At 44.3% G+C, this 21,838-nt stretch overlaps 1 long non-coding RNA gene across 1 annotated transcript; it reads left to right on the top strand.

Annotated features, from left to right (window-relative positions):
• Window positions 1-1,532: 1,532 nt before the first annotated feature.
• On the top strand, window positions 1,533-21,000 carry LOC139750658 (uncharacterized). The gene is made up of 3 exons (XR_011713189.1): window positions 1,533-1,662; window positions 14,563-14,666; window positions 20,691-21,000. It is a non-coding gene; the product is annotated as an uncharacterized lncRNA (long non-coding RNA).
• The last annotated feature ends 838 nt before the right edge of the window (window positions 21,001-21,838 follow it).

The raw sequence follows: 21,838 nt of genomic DNA, 5'->3' as shown, positions 1-21,838 counted from the left end.
CTGTGATACAGCCTTGCCTAAGGTGACTTCTCCACCAGGGTGTAACCTCTATACAATTTTATTTTTACTTTCATACTTGTTTATCGCTTCCTAGCGTTAAGCCAGGAAGCGCCAGAAACAGACAAGGAAAACGTCTCATTCGCTCACATCCATTCTCTAACTGTCATGTGTAATGCACCGAAACCTCAGCCCCCTATTCATATCCAGACACCACAGACCTTTCCAGTGTTTACCCTGAGTACTTCACATGCCCTTCTCAGTCCATTTGACAACTCGTCGTCCCATGTAAACCACATCGCTCTAGTTTACTGCTACCCGCACGACTGCTCAGACCCCGATCACTCAAAATCTTTTTCACTCCATCCTTCCATCTCCAATGTGGTCCCGCTTTTCCTTGTTCCCTCCACTACTGACACATATAACCTCGTTGTTAACCTCTCCTAAATCATTTTCTCCGTATGTCCAAACTATTTCAGCACAGTCTTCAGCTCTCTTAACTAGTCTTCTTATTACTATATCTTTTATCTTACTCTTTAATTACATACTCGATCAAACCACAATACATATTGTCCTCAGGCATTTAATATCCAACTCACCCACCCTCCTCCGCACATCCTCGTCTGTAGCTCATGTCTCACATGCATACAACAATATCGTTGGGACTACTTTACCTTCAAACATACCCGCTTTCGCGCTTTCAGATAACAAACTCTTTCACCATACTTTCTCAGTGCTTCCTGAACCTTCGCCCCCTCATCCACCCTATGACTCACTGCCGCTTCCTATTCGCTACCGAGTCCACTCCCAGATATCTAAAACACTTCATTTCCGCCCACTTTTCTCCATTCAACCTCACACCCCTAACAATTCCGTTTCTCAACCCTGCTGAACCGAATAACTTTGCCTTCGTTTACATTTAGTCTCAATTTCCTCCTATCACACACTCTTCCAGACCCAGTCACCAACTTCCGCAGTTCCTCACTCGAATCTGCCATCAGCAAACAGCAACTGACCCAGGCCCACTCACCCCTTACAGCCTGAATAATATATATATATATATATATATATATATATATATGGGGATAGGGGAGAAAGAATACTTCCCACGTATTCCCTGCGTGTCGTAGAAGGCGACTAAAAGGGGAGGGAGCGGGGGGCTGGAAATCCTCCCCTCTCAATTTTTTTTAATTTTCCAAAAGAAGGAACAGAGAAGGGGGCCAGGTGAGGATATTCCCTCAGTGGCCCAGTTCTCTGTTCTTAACGCTACCTCGCTAACGCGGGAAATGGCGAATAGTTTGAAAAAAAAAAAAAATATATATATATATATATATATATATATATATATATATATATATATAATGTGTGTGTGTGTGTGTGTTTGCAGTTTACCACACAAAAAGGAAGAAGATGCAAGCGGTCTCATGTTTACACCAGAAACAAACTATACGAGAGGGGTTGGTAGTGGTGGTGGGGGGTCTGGAAGATGCGTATCATTCATGATCACTGTGGTAACCTTCATACACTTTCCAGTTTGTGCACTTGTCCTGGAGAGGCTACAGCAGCCGTGGAGGGAGCCGAGGACAGACAGGGGAGGAATGTGACAAGCACTAGCCTGCGTCCGTCTGCCTTCACCCACCCACCCCAGTGACGCACCTGCACCAGGTGCTTGCTTACACCTGAGGTAACACGGAGGGAGGGAGGGTGGGTGGTTCATCACCCCACCCGTCGGAGGGAGGCGGTCGGGGTCTGCACGTACTTGTATGATGTCAGGTTTCTTGTGATGGCTGGGAAGGCGTGTCACACGTGTGGGCTTCCAGGTCAGTCAGACTCGATCTTGAAAATATTGAGGCGCTGTATTTACATCCTCCTGTATTTAAGTGGATGCCCATATAGATAGATAGATGTAGATGCAGATAGATAGATAGACAGACAGGTGCCTGAGGAGTTGCTGAATACCAGCATTGTGTCATTGTGTACAGGCGAGGAGCATACGAGTGAATGCTGGGGTTACAGAGGTCTGAGTCTGTTCAGCGTCGCTGGTAAGTCGTATGGGAGAGTGGTGACAGCGAGGCTGGCCCCAAGCGTGGGCCATTAGACTAGGGAGGGGCAACGTGGATTCAAGAGTGGTCGAGGATGTGTGGACCAGGTGTTTGATCTGAGTAATTTTGTGCGGAAAATGCTTCGTGTGTGTTCGTTTTTTGATGGGTGTCGATAAAACCTGTAATATCACTCGCTGACAGAGATGCCATCTAGAAGGTGCTACGTATATCTGCTGTGGGAGGAAAGTTGCTAGATGCAGCGAGAAGGTTATATCGGGAAAGTAAGACATGTTTGCGAGTAGGAGGGAGACAGAGGGTGAATTGTTCCAGTTGAAGGTGGGTCTGACCTGTTCATGGAATGGGTGATGAGGGGGGTTGAGGAGGAGGGTCTCCAGTGCACTGTAGGGGTAGGAGGGAGGTAAATCAGGTGCTGGTTACAATTGGCTCGACTCACTGAGCAGACTTGAGAGTGAAACTGCAGGCAACTGATGTGTCCGGACTTTGGAATAGAATTCAAGGATCGTGTAGGAGAAAGTACACCTGACATTGTTGAAGTCATATGGAAACAACAACTTATTAGAGAGATAAGATCTCACCTGTTCTGTCCAGGGTGGCACATTGATACTGAGGAAGGCAGGAGGAGACACAGGGAGGACTGGCCCTGAGGAAGGCAGGAGGAGACACAGGGAGGACTGGCCCTGAGGAAGGCAGGAGGAGACACAAGGAGGACTGGCCCTGAGGAGGGCAGGAGGAGACACAGGGAGGACTGACTCTCTCAATAATAGATAGCCAGAAGCTTCCAGAGGTAGTGGAGGACGACTCGGTCAGACAGTACATAATGGGAAGGGAAACTGTAGGGATGAAGTGTGTAATGATGTTAAGATCCGATAATTCTCCAAAGAACTGCAACGATCCAGAACAGATATACAGTGATGCTAGCAATGAAGGAACAATCAGACTGGCACATGAAGCAGTGCAACGCCCGGTTCCCGTAGCTGGTAAAGCAGTGATGATGGAAGATTTCAGTCATAAAGATATAGATTGAGGGGAACTGAGATTCCCCGTGGTAATAGGGAGACATGGAAGACACGAGGTTTTCAGAGTGTATAAACATGATGATCCCATCATACCAACATGCCAGTGATCAGACTAGGATGAGAAGGGACTGATGCACCATCATTTACTAGCTCGTATCCTCTCACACACTAGCATGAATACTATCATATGTGATACACCACTTGGAAGAAGAATGATCATGTCATGCTCAATTTGACGGTGTGGTAAGTGAGGATACTAAAAGAGCAGAGGTTAAAGACGTAAAAGAGGAGATGTAATCGTGGAAACCACACAAACCTCAACAATTTCTGTGGTAACGTGGATTGGTAAAATAGACTTCAGCGGCCAGGAACCAGGGCTATGTGGTGAGTGGTTCTGCGAGATTTAAAAGAGAGTAGTTGGAGTAGAGAAGCAGGCACCTAAAGCCTCACGTACAGAGGGGATGGTATGAAAGAGGAAAGAATGGGTACGTAAAAGATTGTCAAAAAGCAAAGGGGCTTCGAGATGTGAAGTGGCTGAAATACAGACGTCGCTCCAACCAGCAAGGATCTCACGCGGTATAAGAGAACAAATTATGGAAGGAAAACAAAGAAGCTTCGAAAAGACTGTTGTTGACTGACATGGCAGCTGAAGAAATATCAGACTTTTCCCATCAATTCATCAGGAGCCAGTTGTCAAGTAAGGAACAGCGAATCAGGATTAGGGATTTAGAGAGAAAATATTGTAGAGGACGATGTAAGGATATGTGAGGAACTGAATAAGGAAATTCGAGTAGTTTCACAGTGGAAGACGCTACGGCCCCAGCACCACTGAGATGGCATGAGGAGGAAGAGGTTTTTAGAAATTATTGAGATATCCAGACAAGATACTACCAGAATACCATAAGGTCTTGACCCATACACGGCTCATGGTCCTCATGAATTTCTCTATGTGTGCAGATACGCTAAATAGGTCACTTGGAATACTGCTCAAAATGTGACCATAGAGAGGCAGACTTAAAGCCAGAGGAATTGACATGGCCAACGTTATATCTGTCTGTACGAAAGAAAACGAGAACTTGCGCTGAACTACAGACTGGTTTCACTCACGAGTGTGGTGTGTAAGACTATAAGAAAAAAAAGATGCTTTATAGATCACTTTCGACAGGAGAAATTAACCAAGTGAGAGACAGAATGGTTTAAGGGAAAGGTCATATGCAACAAACCTCTTAAAAGTTCTACGAGAGAGTGAGCTCAGTCTTAGAAGAGAGGGCTAGGTGAACTGTTTGTATCAGGAATGGCAGAGAACGTTTGACATTCTGCTGCATGGGAGGCTGATCGAGAAGATGGATTACCTGGCTGGTACAAGAAGAAACTCCTTCGATGGATGGATAGATTACCTCGGTGGGAGGGAAGAAAGGTGCGCCTGTCAGGGAAGCCTTTTCCAACCGGTGTGAGGTGACGTGCAGAGTGCCACAGGATTGTGTTGTGGGACAATTACTCATCTTGACATATGTAAATGACTCGCCTGAAGGTATAGAATCCTACCTGAATATGTCTGCTGATGATGCCCAGGTCATGAGGGCAGTGAAATGCGAGGAGGATTCCATCAAATTACAAGGGGACCTAAACAGACTCCAAAGTTGATCTGGAACTTGGTTGACGAAATTCACCTCGAGCAAATGTAAAGTAATGAGGATGAGACATAGCGAAAGACGGCCTCAGTATAAACATAACCTAACAAATAATAAGCTATATGAGTCTGTGTGTGAGTAGAAATTGAGGGTCGACATCTTCCCCAACCTGTCGTCAGAGTCCCACATTAGGAGCATATTTGAAGATAAACTTTGCTGGCAAGTATGAGCATGAACTGCAAACACGTGGATAAGGAAATATTCTTCAGCAAATTGTCACTCGTCGACATGAGACCTAAACTGGAATACGCTTCTCAAGTTTGGTTATCGGGCCTCAAGAAACATGAGAGGCAATAGAGAAGATGTACAGGAATGCTACACAGATGATTCCAGAATCAGGGAAAGGCTATAAAGGCTTTAAATTTGCTGACCTTGGAAGAGAAAAGCGTGAGGAGTGACCCGATCACAACCTTCAAGTTCTTGACACAAATCGATGATATGGACAGTAAACAGTTCTTCGTGAGGTGTAGGGATAGAACAACCAGAGGACATACCATGTGATTAAACAAGAAATTTATTGATAAGGATAGAATGAAGTACGTTTATAGCATTAGAGTAGAGGATTAATGGAACAGAATGACCGAGGACATGGTTAATGCAGACAGCATATGTACATGGATATAAGAAACTGTATGGTAGCAGAAAATGTTGAAGGGATGTGGCCCCACGAGTGTAAGACTTCCCCTCCCCCGCCATCAGTAGAAACAGGTGATTACACTTGCCTCTCCTGCCATACTCATGTTCCATTAAGCTGTCGTGAATCAAGTAGTGAAACCAGAGCCAGACTATTTCATGGGTTCCATGGCTTCTTCACCTGCCTTGTTCTGCTTGTTGAAAGCATATGCGCTCTCTCTCTCTCTCTCTCTCTCTCTCTCTCTCTCTCTCTCTCTCTCTCTCTCTCTCTCTCTCTCTCTCTCTCTCTCTCTCTCTCTCTCTCTCTCTCTCTCTCTCATGAACCCTCAGATTTCGACACCACGAAGCCTCACGCTCCCCCCCCCTTTCCTTCGCTTCCAATATGTAGTAGATCCTCTCAGTCCGTCTCTCTTCCGTTCATCCTCGCCATACGTCCATCACATTGCACCACACACTAGTCTAGCTTTGTAAGTCAGTCTGCCGCTCACTTATAGTAGCTCTGGGTTTGTCATTTGTCACACGATCACCCCACCTGACACCATACACTGTCCTCAGGCATTTAATTTCTTACAAGTCCGTTCTCTTCTGTCCTTTTGCATTCAGGGCATATATATATATTATCCCTGGGGATAGGGGAGAAAGAATACTTCCCACGTATTCCCTGCGTGTCGTAGAAGGCGACTAAAAGGGAAGGGAGCGAGGGACTGAAAATCCTCCCCCTCTCATTTTTTTTTTTTTTTTAATTTTCCAAAAGAAGGAACAGAGAAGGGGGCCAGGTGATGATATTCCCTCAAAGGCCCAGTCCACTGTTCTTAACGCTACCTCGCTAATGCGGGAAATGGTGAATAGTATGAAAGAAAAGAGGTGAGTTTGAATGGAGAAAAACTGGAGGAAGTGAAGTGTTTTAGATATCTGGGAGTGGATCTGGCAGCGGATGGAACCATGGAAGCGGAAGTGGATCATAGGGTGGGGGAGGGGGCGAAAATTCTGGGGGCCTTGAAGAATGTGTGGAAGTCGAGAACATTATCTCGGAAAGCAAAAATGGGTATGTTTGAAGGAATAGTGGTTCCAACAATGTTGTATGGTTGCGAGGCGTGGGCTATGGATAGAGTTGTGCGCAGGAGGATGGATGTGCTGGAAATGAGATGTTTGAGGACAATGTGTGGTGTGAGGTGGTTTGATCGAGTGAGTAACGTAAGGGTAAGAGAGATGTGTGGAAATAAAAAGAGCGTGGTTGAGAGAGCAGAAGAGGGTGTTTTGAAGTGGTTTGGGCACATGGAGAGAATGAGTGAGGAAAGATTGACCAAGAGGATATATGTGTCGGAGGTGGAGGGAACGAGGAGAAGAGGGAGACCAAATTGGAGGTGGAAAGATGGAGTGAAAAAGATTTTGTGTGATCGGGGCCTGAACATGCAGGAGGGTGAAAGGAGGGCAAGGAATAGAGTGAATTGGAGCGATGTGGTATACCGGGGTTGACGTGCTGTCAGTGGATTGAATCAAGGCATGTGAAGCGTCTGGGGAAACCATGGAAAGCTGTGTAGGTATGTATATTTGCGTGTGTGGACGTATGTATATACATGTGTATGGGAGGGGGGGGGTTGGGCCATTTCTTTCGTCTGTTTCCTTGCGTTACCTCGCAAACGCGGGAGACAGCGACAAAGTATAATAAAAAAAATGAAAAAAAAATATATATATATATATATATATTTTTTTTTAATTTTCCAAAAGAAGGAACAGAGAAGGGGGCCAGGTGAGGGTATTCCCTCACAGGCCCAGTCCTCTGTTCTTAACGCTACCTCGCTATCGCGGGAAATGGCGAATAGTATGAAAAAAAAAAAAAAAAAATATATTGCTTGTGTTATATAAATTAATATGTATAGATCGTATTAGCATATACTCATAGTACAGTTTCTAATTGCCCTAAAAAAATAATATAAGCCAGTGATCGCTCCGGACTTTGTTCTTTCGTTTTGAGCCAAGAGATAACGAATAAATTCATTGCTGTTGGTGGGTTTACGGTACGCTGACAACTTCAGATCCTGGTTCTCGTTTCAAAAATTCTTCCTCCTGTTCTTGTCACTTCTCCTCTTGACTCCTGTTCTTGTCATTCTTCCTCCTGTTCTTGTCACTTTGTCCCCCCTGTTCTTGTCACTTTCCTTCTGCTGCTTTCTTATCACTTTGCTCCTTTTTCTTGTTTTTCATTCTTCCTCCTGTTTGCCTGTCCTTGTCACCCTTCTTCTCTCCTGTTTCCTTGTCATTTCTCCTTTCTGTTTCTTCCTCTGTCATTGATCCTGTTCTTGTCATTCTTCCTCCTGTTCTTGTCACTCTGCTCCTGTTCTTGTCATTCTTCCTCCTGTTCTTGTCACTTTGCTCCTGTTCTTGTCATTCTTCCTCCTGTTCTTGTCACTCTGCTCCTGTTCTTGTCATTCTTCCTCCTGTTCTTGTCACTTTCCTCCTGTTCTTGTCACTTTCCTCCTGTTCTTGTCACTTTCCTCCTGTTCTTGTCACTTTCCTCCTGTTCTTGTCACTTTCCTCCTGTTCTTGTCATTCTTCCTGCTGTTCTTGTCACTTTCCTCCTGTTCTTGTCACTTTCCTCCTGTTCTTGTCACTTTCCTCCTGTTCTTGTTATTCTTCCTGCTGTTCTTGTCACTTTCCTCCTGTTCTTGTTATTCTCCTCACACTTCACACCTGTGTTGTCAACATATTTTCGCTAAAAATATTGTTAATACAATTTCATTATTAAATTCAATAGCCAGCGGCCGATCGTGTTAGTAACGAACCATTTGTTTTTACCTTTTGTAAATTCTTTTTTTTATATAACTTTTATTTCACTTTATTACTTCTGTTGACTTACATTTCCTCCTGTAATTCATTCATGATATGTTGTCCATTTGCCATCCGGCAGTGGTCTTGACCACACGGTGACGGCAACACGTTCCAACATTTTCAATATATATGTTTCCTCAGCCTCCTGGTAACGTTTCTATTTCCTCAGTCTACTCCTGTTTTTACAATGTGGATTATCTAGTATCCTCTTGAATGTTTTTTTTTGCTGTATTAGTTATCTTTATTTACTTGTGTTCTCTGGCGTTGCGTCCAGTAATTTTCCATCAGTTACTCCTGGCTGTAGTCATCTCAATTTTTCAGTTTTCTATCTTCCTCTTTTTTTTTTTTTTTTTGCGTTAGATAATTCTTTTATGTATTTTTGTTTTAATCCTGACTCTTTCTTGTGATATACTTCCTGTGTGTTGTTTTTCTCTTTATCTTGAGATTTTTTGTTATTATCTCTTCCTGTTTTCCTTCATTCATCGTTGGTATTATTATTCTATTGATTTTGTATTTTTTCTTCCGTAATTTCTGTTTTCTTCTGCCATGTTTGTTTGCTTGTGTCATTTCTCGTCTCGTATGTCGTATTTCTCTTCCTCTTCTGCACTTCCGCCCAGTTCATATATCTCTTCGCTTCTCCCTATTATCGATTAATTATATACAATGCCTCTCCTCTCTTACCGTAGTTATTGATTATTTAGAATTATTGACAATCCACATTTTGTGTGGAAGTTCACTGTAGCTTTGTGTTTCATAATTTCTTGAAACTTTTCAAAATCCTTCTTACTTCTCACCTTCCCGACTTCATCCTCTGTGGCAACAAGGTATGGAAGCTTGGCCTTGTTGTCTGGCTCCATAATACGGTATGTTTACCACCATTAGCACCTCCATGGTCCAAATGTGAGTTAACAGGTTAATTCTCTTCGAATTACCCCTCTGCCTTTTGACTTTTACCACACTAATCTGCCAGTGTCATATAATATCTTCCACGAACACAGTAAGCCTCGAAAGGAACCACTAGTCTGTTGCTGTTTTTTTATAGCCAAAAAAAAAAAAGAAGAAATCGGAATGAGCCATTACAGAAAACGGACTATATTCAAATGTATCCCCCCAGAAAAATAGATAAATAAAATATACAATATGAGAGGACAAAATACAAATGAAGTGAAAGAAAGAAATACGTAGGGGAAAAAATATAATTCATAACAGTGATAAAGATGATAGTTCAAAACAGTAAGAGAAGACTATATAAGATGGATGGGAAAACAGTATTGAGGGAGGGAAAATGTAAAGACTGGAAGTTTGTGAGTCTTCCTGTAGGACACTTATTTTCCCAATGACACATGCAGAAGGCGGGGAAGGTTACCCCGGGTGGCGAGCCCGTGGGTCACACTCCCTCTATCTGGTAGTATAAGGGTGACTGATGCCTGTGTGGCGGAATGGAGTCTGTGTGGTTGCAGGCTTCTAGAAGGTGGTGTAGGGCGGTGCGTGGGATGCTTGGTGGGTGTAGTAGTGTGTTGCGTGGGATGCCGGGTGGGTGTAGTTCTGGGTGGGGTGTATACGTTGTCGCAGATCATGTCGGTGGTGGTGGTGTCTGGGGCAACGTGACATGAAGGTTGTGCCGTGAGCCAGGCCCAGCTGGAGCGGTGGACCCGGAGGAATTCACCCGTCGAGTTGTTTACATATTTGGTAATGTTGTTAAGTTCTTTAGCCGTGTTGTATGCTGTTGGTGTGGTGACCTGAGGAATGAATGGGGGTAAAGTTTTGTTCAGTTTATGCGTCCTCACATTGATGTATATATGTGTGTGTGTGCAGGTGTGTGTGATGTCCTGTGACGGATGTGAACTAGTAGTGTGTGAGCTCTCGAGTGCGTTGGCAGTTTTTGATGAGTTGGTTCTGCTTGGTTTTGAGTTGTTCCGTGTGGGGTATTAGTGTGATTTTTCTTAAATTTTGTGTTGTTGTTGAGAATGTTAATCTTGTGTTTGTAATCTTCTCTGTCGAAGAAAGATAAAGTAGATGTTTGATTGATGTATACCTTAAGCAAGATCTTACTATAGGGTGACCAACAAATTTTTGTTCACAACTGGTTCTCTGAGTTGTAGGTTGTAAAATGAGTTTCTAGCAAGATCACAACCTGAATCAAGGAAAGTTTTGGAACACTGTGATTCTTAAACTCTAAGAAACATCAGTAAAAAACAACACATTTTATTTTATTGATTGACACAGTAGTGATGAATATATGAACAGACATGTAATGAGAATATTGACCAGCCAGTTTTGTATATCGTAAACCCACAGATGTCTGCTCCTATGTTTACTACTATTCCGTTCATCACAATGAAGTGAAACGTTTTGTCGTTTATCAACGTTTCGTAGAGCATTTCCCATGTGTAGTCCAAGATAAAGATGAAGATTCATTTCTTAAAGAATAACACTTGAAGAGAGAGATAACATGTTACAATGGACGGCCAGCGTTAGTGTCACACTGTACACTGTTACAATGGACGGAGAGCGTTAGTGTCACACTTTACAGTGCAACATATATATATATATATATATATATATATATATATATATATATATATATATATATATATATATATATTCTTTCATCGTTGTTTGAAGTTTCTCACGTTAGGAGGCCAGTGTCAGGAACAGATTAATAAAAAACTCATTCGCCCACATCCGTTCTCTAGCTGTCACGTGTAATGCACCCAAACTTTGTTCCTATATATATATATATATATATATATATATATATATATATATATATATATATATATATATATATATATATATTTAATTATATATTCATTTATTTTTGGTTTACAGTTTCCTCATACTAGTACCTCCACAGATGGATCTTTAAGAGTTAATCATTGGGAATTTCGTGAAATGGTGGTTATGGGACCCATAACCAACAACAAGAACAACATCATCAACAACAACAACAAAACACACACACACACACACACACACACACACACACACACACACACACACACACACACACACACACTGACGACGGGTTGCCATTAGTCGCCATACACCTACGTTACAATATAGCCAAATGATTTCGTTGCAGGACTTGGGATACGTCTCATTAGTTAAGTTCTGAAAGCTTTTTATCATCTCTGTATATATCTCGCTGTGACGCGAATCCAGCCCTTGTTACCATAGTGCTAATGATCTCCTCTATGGTAACTCCTGGTAACCCGTTACCCCTTCTCAGACGCTTCCGCCGGCTGTATAGTCCCTCTGTCCCAACATGGTATTGTATCTTGGATGGTTTTTCTCTCATGGTCTGGAGTCTGGCTCAGTGGCCTTTACTTGTTGACAGACATGAGATCCAACAACACATAAAACTACAGACGGTTTTTTCTTTTTTTTTGTCGGTTGCTGCTACTATACTGTACGATGATTATAAACTGTCATATATATATATATATATATATATATATATATATATATATATATATATATATATATATATATATATGTTTTCCCCTTTTAGAAAGTTAAAATACAAGGAGGGGAGGGTTTTTAGCCCCCCGCTCCCGTCCCCTTTAGTCGCCTTCTACGACACGTGGGGAGTGCATGGGAAGTATTCTTTCTCCCCTATCCCCAGGGGCCTGATCGAGGCTTGAACATGCAGGAGGGTGAAAGGCGTGCAAGGAATAGAGTAGATTGGAACGATGTGGTATACCGGGGTCGACGTGCTGTCACTGGCTTGAGCCAGGGCATGTGAAGCGTCTGGGGTAAACCATAGAAGGTTTTGTGGGGCCTGGAGGTGGAAAGGGAGCTGTGGTTTCGGTCCATTATACACGACTGCTAGAGACTGAATGTGAACGAATGTGTGTGTGTGTGTGTGTGTGTGTGTGTGTGTAAACTAGTTCTGATCTTTGCTCATTCATTTATTTTCCATTTGGAAGCCATACGTTCTGTCGTCTTGGAAGCCCGCCCTGGTGCAGCTCATCCCTAAGCAAGAAGACTTTGTGCTAACCTGCTAACCCGTCCAGGTGTCTCTGGTGTGTGGTCACTCGTGCACATTGATCGTGTCGACAGTGGCGTCTCTCAGGCTCCTGTCCTGTCACCTACTTTCTTCTCCTCCGTTGAGGGCATCTCTCTCTCTCTCTCTCTCTCTCTCTCTCTCTCTCTCTCTCTCTCTCTCTCTCTCTCTCTCTGGCGGCGGAATACATTTCCACTCTCGATTCGAACGTGTACACCAACGTGGAATGGGGAAGCTTAGACCTTGTTGAAGAAAAAAAAAAAAAAATAAAAGATCATATTGCAAGGTCCACTTTCTCTCTGTGTCTTTCCACATCTCACTGGCGTCCGTCCGAGAGATGTGAAGTCACCACAGTTCAACCCTGATATAACGTAGGCAGGTTGAGCATGACCATGACCTCCTCTGTGTGTAAGATGCTCTGTTGTGTAGAAGTTGTCGTTGCTGACCATGAGTCATTTTACGGGGGGGCCCCCCGTGGTCGAGACCGCGCGGGTTCGAATCCTGGTCGCGATATCTGGTCCGCAGTCGACCTACAAATGAGGATGGCTCAGGGTATTATGGGGGGGGGGGGGGGTTGGGCCATTTCTTTCGTCTGTTTCCTTGCGCTACCTCGCAAACGCGGGAGACAGCGACAAAGTATAAAAAAAAATATATATATATATATATATATATATATATATATATATATATATATATAGAGAGAGAGAGAGAGAGAGAGAGAGAGAGAGAGAGAGCGTTAATTATATAACCTTAATTAGGACATTCGTTCGCTGATGCCATCTCGGTTCACTTTAAAGAATGTCGTCATAAAGTTTGCTTTCCAAAGGCTGGAAGCCTGTGTGTTGATGCCTTGGCTCACTTCCCTGTTAGACCCAGTATATCTGGTATATCTGGAATGACTCTCACCTCATCTCCCTGTTAGACCCAGTATATCTGGTATATCTGGAATGACTCTCACCTCATCTCCCTGTTAGACCCAGTATGTCTGGTATATCTGGAATGACTAACTTCATCTCCCTGTTAGACCCAGTATGTCTGGTATATCTGGGATGTTTCTTACCTCATCTCCCAGTTAGACCCAGTATATCTGGTATATCTGGAATGTTTCTTACCTCACTTCTCTGTTCAGCGAAGTAGGAGTCAGTATTTTGGCTCATCACTTCTGTAGCTGTCACTTACCCCTCCCTATCCACCATGATGCTGCTGTCTTCTGTTTGCATGTTTGACTGTTATTTTGGTCACTGTCCACGTGCGCTGTCTTGCGTGCCTTTCTGTTCACTAAGGCTGGGAGCCGTGGCATGCGCCCGACTGCTGCTTCCCATTGATTTCGTGTGGAGGCTAACAACACGCCGCTGAACCGTTATGATACCGGAGTCTCTCCTGGGACAGCGAGGCTGCCGAGTTCACGTTCTGTTTACATGTATCCTTCTTCCTGTGACCCTCTTACCGGTAAGGGACAAGTCTACAGACACCACAGGAACTACGGGTCATTTTCACTCATTTTTTTTTCTTGTATAGTTCTCTCTCTCTCTCTCTCTCTCTCTCTCTCTCTCTCTCTCTCTCTCTCTCTCTCTCTCTCTCTCTCTCTCTCTCTCTCTCATCTGAGGTGGTCATGATTAGGGGGCGTTTCTGTCCGCGTCTCGTACTTTGCCGTGTAGATAGATAGATAGATAGATAGATAGATAGATAGAGAGAGAGAGAGAGAGAGAGAGAGAGAGAGAGAGAATGTTTTATGCGTCTAACCATCGACTGTAACAGATACCTGGTTATTAATCGTACTAGGCACCTGGTCAACGACCGTACTACGCTCCTGGTTATCGACCGTACTAGGCTCCTGGTTATCGACCATATCCCCACCTGCTGCTGCACCTGTCACAGTAGAGGGAAGCATGAGGAACACATGGTGATAATAACCACCACCACAAACATGGTATATCATGATGATGATGACACGTGGTAGTCTCGTGGACGACAATCATCAATTCCTTCGTGAAGCAAATTACTTTGATGAAGACGTTGTGACCGACATCAACATCGATGTTACAAACGGGTGTACACTGGCAGTCACGGCTGTAAGCCAACCGCTCTCCTCCTCCTCCTCCTCCTCCTCCTCCTCCCGCCTCAACACGCTCTCCCAATTACCATTTAGTACTCGATTCTTTTTTCGTTGCCTATCATTGTGTCTCCTACGAATCTATATTCCAAAATAGTCTTCCACTTCCTGTTAACTTCCTGTTCTTCACATGATCCTTTATGTATGTACACTGTAGCAAAACGTTTTTCGTTTCTAGTCTATATTTTCCCTGACGTACCTTTTTGTCCCTCAGGAGATGAACAAGATGTATGACTGGTGCTAACAACACAACGGAGGCTGGGCCTGATGACCTACCGTAGCTTGCTGGGTACCAAAACAAATGAATTGATATATAGGGTAAGTTAGGTTAGGGTTAAGATAGGTTAGGTTGGGTTGGTAACCCCGCCTGTGTGTTGGTAATGATTACATCATAATGTGAGAGCGCCAGCGTGACAACGAATGATATGTTAGTTATCCTCTCGTTAGCAGCAAAGATCTGGAATTTCGTTTTCTTTCTCGCACTAGTTAGCCTCAGTATGGCCTGTCTCATACTCTGGCCGGCATTTATAAGTCACTAGCTCCTCTGTAGCTGTGACTGGATAGAGAAAGACATACAGAAACACGGCCAACACAGTACTCAAGAGGGTAAGTATCCAAGTGAGGTGAGTTGGGTGGTTGTAGCGATGTGGTGAGACAGGTGTCCAGGGACGCTGGTGCGGGTGCAGAAGGCGAAGCAAATGCCAGCGATGCAAGTTGTGAGGTGTGGCGATGCAGTTGTGAGGTGTGGCGATGCAGTTGTTAGGTGTGGCGAGGCAGATGTGAGGTGTGGCGATGCAGTTGTGAGGTGTGGCGATGTAGTTGTGAGGTGTGGCGAGGCAGATGTGAGGTGTGGCGATGCAGTTGTGAGGTGTGGCGATGCAGTTGTGAGGTGTGGTGAGGCAGGTGTCCCGCAGCGCTGGTGAGTCAGGAGTCCCATGGGAGAGGTGACTCTCTTGCCTGGTTTTCGTGGAACTCCTGCTGCGGGTGGTGACGCAGCCGAGGTCCCGAGGTTGTGCAGCAAGAGTGAGGAGGCGTTGACGAGGTCCCGTAACTGTGCTGACGGCGCGGCAGGAGGGAAGACGCATGGCTGAGGTTTCTTAGTCATGCAGGAGGGAAGAGAGAGAGGGGGTCGTAGCTGAGGGTAGTCGCTGCAGGAAGGTTTGAGTCACTTGGGCGTTACTGCTGACGATGGACGCGCCCCCACGAGTATCTTGTCGGGGAAGGAGAGCTTAGCTCACGCGGCCGAGACGTATCCAGGGGCACCAGGGGTGGCGCTCTTCTGGTCGTGGGAGACCTGGGTCACCTCACCGTGGGGGTGCTGCCCTGCGTGGGCCTGCCTGGCATACCAGATTCATTGGTGCTGGTTCCCCGTGAAGATTAACCAAAGGTCAGGCAAGGTTACACGTCGTTCACGTGAAGGCAACTGGATCACAATGGCAGCTCCGGCGTTGGTCAGGTCGGCCGTGGGAGAATGATTTGCTCATGAGGACGTGAGCTTTGTGTAGTGGCGACGAGAGAAGGCGTGTGTCATGGGATTATCATCAGGTCGTTGTGAGGGAGCGTACGGTCCTCAGGACGTGTGTCGTGTCACTGTGGATACAAGACAAGACAATACCTACAGCACCTGTGACAATGTGTCTTCTTCGCCGTTTCTTGCGTCAGCGAGGTAGCGCCAAAAACAGAAGAAGAAAAAGGCCTCATTTGTACCTCTGTGTCAACCTTATCATAAGTTTTCTCCAAATCCATAAATGTCATATATGAGTAACTGTACTTATTCACATATTTTACTCACAAATTCTTCAAAGCTGACACAATCCATACACCCTCTGCCCCCCCCCCCCCCATGCCACATTAATTCTCTTCATTCAGATGTTGTTATCCACAACCAGGCCCAACTGATCTTTCCATGGTGTCTATGGCTGCTTCATATACCTTGGATCAGCCCATTGCCAGCAGTTCACCCCCTGGGTGGCACAACGCTTCAGTGCACTCTATACCGTGCACGCCCTCCACCCTCCTGCATGTTCAGGCCTCGAGGACCCACCCCATCCTTCCATCTCCAATTTGGTGTTCGCGTTCACCTTGTTCCCTCCACTTTTAACACACACATGTATCCTCTTTGTCAAGCTCCCCTCACTCATCCTCTCCATATGTACCAATCATTTGAGCACACCATTCTCAGGTCAACACACATGCATCATTATTATCTAATATGACCAACAGCCACATCTGCACACATCCATCCTCTAGGTGCCATGTTTATCGCACTGTAACCAGAGCCTGCCATCAACAGAGAGACAAGCGCCACACACTAACTCCATGGTTTACCATGAAACATTTCAAATGTCCATCGACAGCACGTTGCCCCTCGTACATCACTTGGGTATAAATGATTCTATCCGTTGCACCAGCTTGCCTTCCGGAATGTTTATGCTCTGGTACTTTACAAATCCCACAAGATCAATCAGTTCCTTATGACTGCTCTCAAGCCCCCCCCCCCATCTCTCTCTCTCTCTCTCTCTCTCTCTCTCTCTCTCTCTCTCTCTCTCTCTCTCTCTCTCTCTCTCTCTCTCTCTCTCTCTGTCTACTTCTGACACAGATCCCATTCATTAATCTTTCTTCGTTCATCCTCCTCCAGTGTCCAGACCATTTTATCGCACCCTGGTCGACCCTTTCAATCAGACTGCGCTTACTGCTACCACATCATCTCTCACTGTCGTTCCCACCGCCGTCAACCCGCCTCACAACACACCTCGTCCTCAGGCAGTTCTCATCCAACACGTACATCCTCTTCCTGTCTTTAGCGCTCAAGGTCCACAACACCCCCATAAAACAGAGGACTACAGGCCCTCAGATTTACCCGTCTGTACCCATAGAGACGCTGTGACCTTGCCTTCAGCACTCTGTTTAGTGCACGTAGGATCCCTGGCTCTCTCTTCCACCCTGTGATTCACTTCTTTGTTTTCATTTGCGGCCACGTCCACTCCCAGGTACCTGGAGCAATCCACTTGCCTCAAGTCTCTTCTCCATTGAAACTTACTCTCACATTACCCTGTCTCGTCCCCCATCTTGTACCTTATCATATTACTTTTATTCACATTTACTCTCAAATTAAATTTCGACTATCACCCCCTTTCCCAAACTGTCATCTGTTTTGGGAGTTTCTCTTTGGAGTCTGCCACCAACCGCGTCATCTGCAAACAACAACTGTATGGGTCACCTCCCATGCCTACCCAATCCTCAGTATAGTATAGCCATTTCCCTCGCTTCAGAACCATCACATTTACCTTTGTTCTGTCAAAAAAAAAAAAAAAAGAGTGAAGAGTCATGGTGACATAACACATTCTTGAAGCAGACTCTCCTCCCTTCGTACTCTCACACACGTCTTACTCCATCTGTAAATCCTTCTGAGTGTAGTGGGACATCCCCGTTTACTCTATATATTTGCAGCGTTTTCCACAAGGCTTGTGTCAACCTTATCATAAGTTCTCTCCAAATCCTCAAAAGTCATACATAAATATCTCTATTTTTTTCCAAGTATTTCTCACACAAATTCTTCAAAGCAGACACCTAGTTGATACTCCTCCTTGCCTCAACTGAAGCCATATTGCTTCTTTTCCATTAGATGGTCCCTGCATGTCACCACCCTCCCACTCATCACTCCTCCGCACCCGCTGTCAGGTATACTCAATAGACTTATATCTCTGTAACTCGAACATTTAGTATTGTTTCCCTTGCCAGTACACTAGGGCTCAATATAGGCTTTCTGCAGTCCTCGAGCACCTCACTCTGGTCCATACAAACTCGAACAAGACTAACGAATTAACAGGAATCTCAGTCCCTTCCTTGAGAAGCTTGGGCTGCAATCCCATCCACTCTTGCCACGCCACTTTACCCCACTTGGTCTTACGCAGGGCTTTTGCTACCTTGTCTCTTTTCATGTGACCGTTAACCAGTGACTATTTCATCTCGCGTGCCACCTCGTCCCATCGTACCATATCTGCCTCCCTGTCATCTTACATATTCAGCAGTCCTTCGTAACGCTCTCCTTCCCCTCCTCCTCTCCCTTCCTCAATACCACTAACCCCATCCGCTCACTTCACTCTCGCTCCCATCCGTCCTCTTTCCTTACACATTATTCATCTCCTTCCAAAACATTTCTTTACACTCTCTGAAGTTCATCAATACTTTGACTCCAACTCTCATTTTCCAACTTTTTAAGCTATCATATTTTCCCTTCCGGATTACTCTCGCTCTTTCCCTTCAGATACCGTCCATATACCTGCCTTTCCCTCCTACTTTTGCTTTTTATGTTCCACCTTACCTCAGCCATTCACATCCCATCCTGCATGCCACACCCCTCACCCACACATGCAAGCACTACTTCCCTAAATACTCACCACTCCTCCTCCACCCCCCTAATTTCATCCAGTCTAGTAGCCCTGTGCCATTCTTCACTCAGTCTCTCTCTTGGTGTCCCTGCATACAGGCCACTCTTCCAGACCTCACTCACTGTCCCCATTTCCACACTTGTCATTTCCTCATTCACGAGAACAACACCGGACGTTAACACGATCCCTTTTGACCCCCAGACCCACTCCGCCACGTATGCTTAAGCCTGCATTCTCTTCTTACAAACCGAGTATTACCAATCACCAGCTCTCTTTCATCACACAACTCGGCAGATGGTTTTTTTTCCCCACCATTTCCAATCACAGCCAGGAACCCCAGAGGCTCCTCAATTATATACCCTCAGTTGCCAACATCGGCTCCTCTGGCATTCATATGTACAAAAGCCCAAGCACTCTAGAGCCAGCCCCACACGAGTACTTCATTCTCCTTCACTCCTCACACTACCAGGTACACAAACACACTGACAGTCACCCACATTCTGTGGTTTAATTTCATTCTGACCCACATCGCTCTTGAGCCCACTTCCTTACACTCATTAACGGTGTCACACGCCTCATTCCTCATCACCAGTTTCACTCCTTTCGCATTTATGTCTCTCAACTCACTCTGTTCTGTACATGAGTAAACACACATACACACACACACACATACACACACACACACACACACACACACACACACACACACACATTTATATTTATTTATTTTACTTTGTCGCTGTCTCCCGCGTTAGCGAGGTAGCGCTAGGAAACAGATGAAAGAATGGCCCAACCCACCCACATACACATGTATATACATACACGTCCACACACGCAAATGTACATACCTATACATCTCAACGTATACATATATACACACACATACATACATAAATACACATGTACATAATTCATACTGTCTGCCTTTATTCATTCCCATCACCACCACGCCACACATGAAATAACCCCCCCCCCCTCCCCCCGCATGTTCGCGAGGTAGCGCTAGGAAAAGACAAACAAGGGCCACATTCGTTCACACTTAGTCTCTAGCTGTCATATATATATATATATATATATATATATATATATATATATATATATATATATATATATATATATTTTCTTTCTTTTAAACTATTCGCCATTTCCCGCGTTAGCGAGGTAGCATTAAGAACAGAGGACTGGGCCTTTGAGGGAATACCCTCACCTGGCCCAATTCTCTGTTCCTTCTTTTGGAAAAAAAAAAAAAAAATATATATATATATATATATATATATATATATATATATATATATATATATATATATATATATATATATATATATATATATATATATATATATATATATATATATATATTTTGCTGTCGTTAAGTTATCTCTATCACTTTGAGGCCAACATGTGCAAGGGATTAATATTCTAATAATGAGAGAGGATTGATCGAAGAACCTTTCTCGCATGAATGCACACACACACACACATATTCACCGTCTCCGTATCTCCACAGCAGCAGCAGCAGCAGCAACAGACATCGTCACAATACCCACATTAAGATTCTAGAATGAAAGTCAAGACACTGTTGACCTAACTCTGTGGTGTGTACATACAAGGTCAGCCGCAGCCGCAGCCCCACTGACCAGACGTGGCCCACGGCCGGCTGGCAGCCGCTCCCGGCAGTCTCCCTCATTTTCTCTAACCCACATTCGTTTTCAAGTCTCCGCATTCTTTCAAAATCGGTTCCCGACTCTCCTTCTCTGCTGTCATTAAGATACTCTGGCAATTTGATTTACCATTAATAAAACGATTCGTTAGTTCATTTATCAGAGATGCAGTGTATGGATCAATCGTAGTGTTGAAGGTCATTCATACCAGCTCTCGTAACTGCTCTAAAGCAACTGTTATATATATTATGACAGCCTCTTACTCATAACATAACGTCTATCCTTCGCAGCCCCAAGCCAGCGTTTGTGAAGTGTACGCCCCCCGTTTTGGCAAGCCACGCCCACACGTCGCGGTTGGGTGGTGATGGAGACCTTCACTCGAGACACTCCGTTAGTGTGGGTGACGCAGCGACTTCGGGGGCGTGGATGCCATTCACGGGGTGTGATCCTCCTCTGCCATGTCGTCCGTCGAGGATCTGGTTATCAAAAAAATGAAAGGACGGATGAATTTATATAATGCATCTTATTGACGGTGCATTTTGTAAAAAAAGAAAAAAAATACGTATGTACATATACAGGCATATACATACATGTACATAATTCATACTTGCTGCCTTTATTCATATATATATATATATATATATATATATATATATATATATATATATATATATATATATATATATGTGTGTGTGTGTTGTGTGGAAATTTTGGTGAAAAAGCACTGTTGATTTACTTCATCTCATGGAAGCATAGACAACCATGAGACGCTTATCTTATTACTCCTGGATATCTTTAGATGAATATTATTTTCTTGGGTTGGAACATACTGCTACAATAAGGCACATATTACAACAATGCACTGAGGAGGATGTAACTCATATTATCTTAAAGAAACTTCATGTGCCTGAAAGGAGTATAAGGATAATGTGGAAACTGACTAAAAGTTTAGGACACTAAAATCCATGCTCTTTAGATGCCTAGCCACCGACATGGCTGGGACCCGTGTTAAACCCTGGATGAATGAACTCTCGACAACTTGGTCATATTCGCCACAAACTCTAGAGTAATTACATTAGTTATAAATCTATTTATTATTTGATTAAACGTAAATGAGTATTGCTAGGGGGGAGGAAAAAAAAAAAGGGAATAATGTTTGATTGCAGCTTGACAATTCTATGCGTGCAAATATTTATCTCACGTCCTGTTTGTGGACTGGGCAGCCACATAATGAAGTCGAGTTGCGTAATCTGGCATCATCACCTGGTCACTCTTGTCAATCAACAGAACACGGCTGAAAGTCAACCATTATTATGGTAAGTCCCACCACCACCACTCTCGTCCTCCTCCTCCTCCTCCTCCTCCTCTCGCCCTTCCGCAAGTTAAGAAGACTGGGGGAATTAAAGGAGAGAGTCTGCTCTGCCAGAAATAGCCTCAA

Source organism: Panulirus ornatus, chromosome 10 (assembly GCF_036320965.1).
Source record: "Panulirus ornatus isolate Po-2019 chromosome 10, ASM3632096v1, whole genome shotgun sequence".
NCBI classification, from domain to species: Eukaryota; Metazoa; Arthropoda; class Malacostraca; order Decapoda; family Palinuridae; genus Panulirus; species Panulirus ornatus.
The sequence above is the reverse complement of the archived record's forward strand: the minus strand, read 5'-3'. Positions and strand labels throughout refer to the sequence as shown.